Source organism: Propithecus coquereli, unplaced genomic scaffold (genome assembly GCF_000956105.1).
Source record: "Propithecus coquereli isolate 6110/MARCELLA unplaced genomic scaffold, Pcoq_1.0 Scaffold181, whole genome shotgun sequence".
In the NCBI taxonomy this organism is placed as follows: domain Eukaryota; kingdom Metazoa; phylum Chordata; class Mammalia; order Primates; family Indriidae; genus Propithecus; species Propithecus coquereli.
In genome coordinates, this window is record NW_012142857.1 from 2,244,087 (window position 1) to 2,248,308 (window position 4,222).

A 4,222-nucleotide genomic window follows, 5' to 3' on the forward strand; every position below is an offset into this window, starting at 1 on the left:
TCATTTAGTCAGGGATGGAAAACTCCCATACCTGGAGGCAGTTAGCAAAAATGAGTGAAGTCAAGGAACTGAAGGATCTGGTCTAAAAGGGAGGCTGATGTTAAGGGGATTGTGGACCCAGTGCTGTCAGATTTTCCTCTTGAGGAATCTCACCCACGGTTCCAGCACAGCTCTTTAAAAGGTAAAGACCTTGGCCAAGTGCAGTGGCTGACGCCTGCAGTCCTAGCACTCTGGGAGGCCTAGGCGGGAGGATCCCTTGACATCAGGAGTTTGAGATCAGCCTGAGCAAGAGCAAGACCCTGTCTCTACTAAAAACAGAAAAAATTAGCAGGGCGTGGTGGCATGCACCTGTAGTCTCAGCTACACTGGAGGCTGAGGCAGGAGGATCGCTTGAGCCCAGGAGTTTGAGGTTGCAGTGAGCTATGACCATGCCACTGCATTCTAGCCAGGGCAACAGAGCGAGACTCTGTCCAAGAACAACAACAACAAAAAAAGTAAAAACCTTTTGCATTTTTCTCCTCAAGCCTATTTTTTTTTTCTCTCTCTCTCTTACCCCCGCCCCCGCCTGACCCTGCCCTGCTTTTAGGGAGTGCGGGCCCTTGGCCAGATCTTGAGTTGTGAGGTTTGTCCTCAGCATCTCCTCTTCCTCCTTGGGAAGCCCTCTACCCGCCAGGTGGCTTGTGCCCACCTCATCTTTCTCTAGTTCCGCGTCCACCACGTATTCCCCATCCCCCTGGACTGAACTCAAGTGTGGGGCTCGGAAACTCAGAGCGCGCTGGCGCGTCACTCTTCCCAGGGCGAACTGCAAACCAGAGGAGTGACTCTGCAGAGGCAGAATTCCGGGCGTCCTGAGCGCGCGCGGGGGCGGAGCGGGGTCTCCCCGGCGGTGGGCAGCCTGTTCGCGAGGCCTGCAAGTTGCCCGTGGAGAAACTTGAACAGGATGTTGGTGCCACTGCACGAGAGGAGCACGGTCGATCCTCCCCGAGCCTAGCTGTGGGCATCCGCGAGAAAGTGGGGAGAGAAGGGAGCGGGCTCCTCGCTGGGCGACTCAAAAACTCAGACCCTGCGAGCTTCATGCGGGAAAGCTTCCTGAGGGACTGAGTGCTGGGTAGCGCACGGAAAAGGGAACGCCGTCCTTTTCTTAAGGCATTGTCCTTGGCTTCCACTGACTGGCTTTCCCACCCTCTGGGAAAGACATTTCTGGAAGGGAATTGTCTGAACCGAAGGAACAAGCACAGGAAAGCAGCCCGGGAAACCAGCGCCTGCACGCCCTGCTCTCTGCAGCGGGAGGAGCGCGTGTTCCTCTCCGCCAGGTGGCGCTGTTTCGCTTCCCCCCCCCAGGCCTCCGGCTCTGGTCCCCAGAGGCCCCAGCCGCAGCGGCCGCTCTAGCCGGCCGGCGCGGGCTCTGTGGTTCCGGGCGGAAGTGAGGCGCCGAGCGGAACGGCCTCTGGTGACATTTTCTTGGGGCGGCGCGGACGACTGAAGGGACTTGGTGGTGAAGGCTGCGGAGGCGACGAGGTTCACTTTGGTCCCGGCGAGGGCTCTGGCCGCGACCCTCTGCTCGCCATTGGGGCTCGTGCCTAGGAGGAGAAGGCGGAAGTGGCCGTCGCATCCCGAGTCACCGCGGCCGGGACAGTCCTGGCCGGGGGGTCGGTGCGTGCCCCGACGGGGCGCGCGGAGCTGGTGAAGAGGCACTGAGCCGCCGCGGAGCGCAGGTGAGGCGGGAAGGGGCGCAGGGCCGCGGCCTGCCTACTAGTCAAGCTGCGGGGCCCGAGCTGCGTCCCAGGGAGAGGTCGGGGCGAGTCGGAGGGGTGCGGGCCGCAGGTGAGGGATCTGCGGCGTCTGGGCGCTGGGGTTCCAGTGAGCCCGGCTGGTGGGCGCCGGGGGTTCGCACCCAGACTTGGCGGGAGGCGCGGCCCTGGTGGGGGCTGACGCAAGGGGGCCGAATAGCTCCGACCTCCTTGCTCGCCCGCCACCGGTGACCCTCTCGTCCTCCCGGCCCAGCTGAGTTGGCGCACCCACCCTCTCCAGTCGCTGGGGCCAGGTCGAGGCGAGTCCTTGTCCACGGGGGTAAGGGGAGGTTAGGGATGCCGCAGACCCCGGGCCACCCGGGGAGCGGCTTCGCGGCCCTGGAGTTGTCTTCAAGCAACTTTCCGGCTCCCCGTCCCGCAGGGGAAGCAGTGGCGGCAGCTCGGGGAGCCAGGGGGAGCTGGGGTCTGGCGCCGATACCTGCCCCTGCGGCGGCTGCCGTGGCCTTGGAGGAGGGAGAAAAGGCTTGGCGCCGCCTGCCTCTAGGCGCTTCTGCTATCTTCGGTCCTCAAACGCCTCCAGTCAATGGGAGAGATGTGTCAGTCTCCAAAATTGACCTCTTCTGGAGAGTTTGTCAAATTTATTTAAAAACCGGCGAGTATGTATACTGACAGAGTCCTGGGTTCAAGACTGTGGCCTTCCCTGACTCTTCCCAGAGAGTTCTTTTTCCCAGGAGCATTGGTACCTTATTTTTTATAGCACGGATCTTAGTGTATTGTGCTAGCAGCCCCTATCGGAACTTCACGTCATTCATTCTTACTTTTAAATTGCCCTGACCTGTCACACAATATTAATAGATGCTCACTGGTTGAAGGAAAGAACGTCTGTACTAGTCCTCCCAGAATCTGGAACTCAGATTCTTAACCTCTCTGACAGTTTGTTCTTGGATGGGCTTTTCGTTTTTTTTTTCCTGAGCTTTTGCTTTCTGAATCCCTCCACCCAGTAGGATGGAAATCCCACCGATGATGCTTCGTCCAGGTTGGGCCTCTTAATTACAAATACATCTGGCAGTTTTGCTTAGACTATTATTATGTAGTATCATTGGGCACATGCTAACAGTTTGAATCACTCCCTTTCTTCTCTTGGGATATTTTAAGAATGGAGGCTATTAACTTTCTAATGTGGTTTTGCTGATCCTGGCAATCCGGATTCCTCCAGTAATCAGAGCATTGCCTTTTGGTTTAACAAGCATTTTTAGAGGCCTACAATTGATAGTTATTACCTGATGTCCTGAGGAGTCACGTCGCTAACCATTTTTTAAGTAGCAAGTAAAATATTTTGGCCTAATAATATGTCCAATACAATGCCTACTTGAGTGCTTTGTGCAACTATAGGTACCCAGTTAATGTAAAACTATGAATTAAATTTGAGTTCAGGAAACCAAGATGGAATTGACTACAATGACCTGTATGCTGCTTTAAAAAGAACCTTAGTGGAATTTTATGCAGTTCCATTAAATGCGAAATAAAAATATTTCTTAGACATTTGTAAATCGGTTTCCTTTAGAGTACTTTTCTTAAAACTTCAAGCTACATCTTTTTCGTAATGTTAACATGTTATAGGTGTAAACTTCAGTGGGTTTATACAATCTGAAAGGCAGGGAGAAATGTCAAGGTAATTTATACCTAAAGAACCAGCTGAATCAGATTTCTTAATGGGAAATATTTTTTCTGACACTTTTTTTTTGTGGAAAATGGATGGACTGGATTTTAGGGCTGGACATTTTTCCCATTGTTAGCTTCTTATTAAGTTCATAGTGTAGTTGTTACTAATTCAGTTTGTGTTGCTCTTACCTGAGAGTAACAGTTATGATGCTCTTTGTTTTATAGTCTTCATGATTAATTCAGAACTCATATGTTAAAGATAAATTCACTGTTAGGTTCTAATTCCCCCTGTATTTGTCTGTTCATTCTTGGCTGCCACAATCAGACTGACAGAAAGGGGGAGGATGCTTTTTTCTGCACCTGTAGCAGATTTAGGTTCTAATTTAAGTTCTGTTAGAATCGAATGCTCAATGTATATCCTTCAAAGGTTTGTTGCTCCTAATATTTATAGTAACATTGGTACTTAAAATTCTCTTTACTGTATGACTAGTAACTTCGTGGAACTTGTGTAGTTACTTGTTATTCAAGGAGTCGTTTTGCTGGGGTTCCCAGTCTTATGGTTTTGTTTTGACATGTGCATGAATAGACTTGATATATAGGCAATTTGAGTATTTTTTTCCCTTCTTTTTAAAGTTTGGAACTGGTATATGCTAGACACCCAAACCTCACATTTTGTGGCTTTGGTAAATCATCTTCCTCATTTTCCTACATGTAACTAGGAATATGAAAATAATGTGTATTCATGTTTGCTGAATTGACAGTACTTGAGAAAACCTGTAAAAGATGAAAATGTTACTGATTTAAATATT

The 4,222-nt window shown here is 51.1% G+C and overlaps 1 protein-coding gene and 1 pseudogene across 1 annotated transcript in view; one reads left to right on the plus strand and one right to left on the minus strand.

The window, feature by feature from the left end:
• The first annotated feature begins 1,501 nt into the window (after nt 1-1,501).
• Nucleotides 1,502-4,222, plus strand: part of LOC105808907 (chromosome unknown open reading frame, human C18orf25) — a 73,335-nt gene continuing 70,614 nt past the window's right edge. The window contains exon 1 of the mRNA XM_012642675.1: nt 1,502-1,715. The gene's annotated coding sequence lies outside the window, so the exon portion shown is untranslated. The remainder of the gene's footprint in view (nt 1,716-4,222) is intronic.
• The window catches only part of LOC105808873, a 24,329-nt pseudogene continuing 21,687 nt past the window's right edge, over nt 1,581-4,222 (minus strand).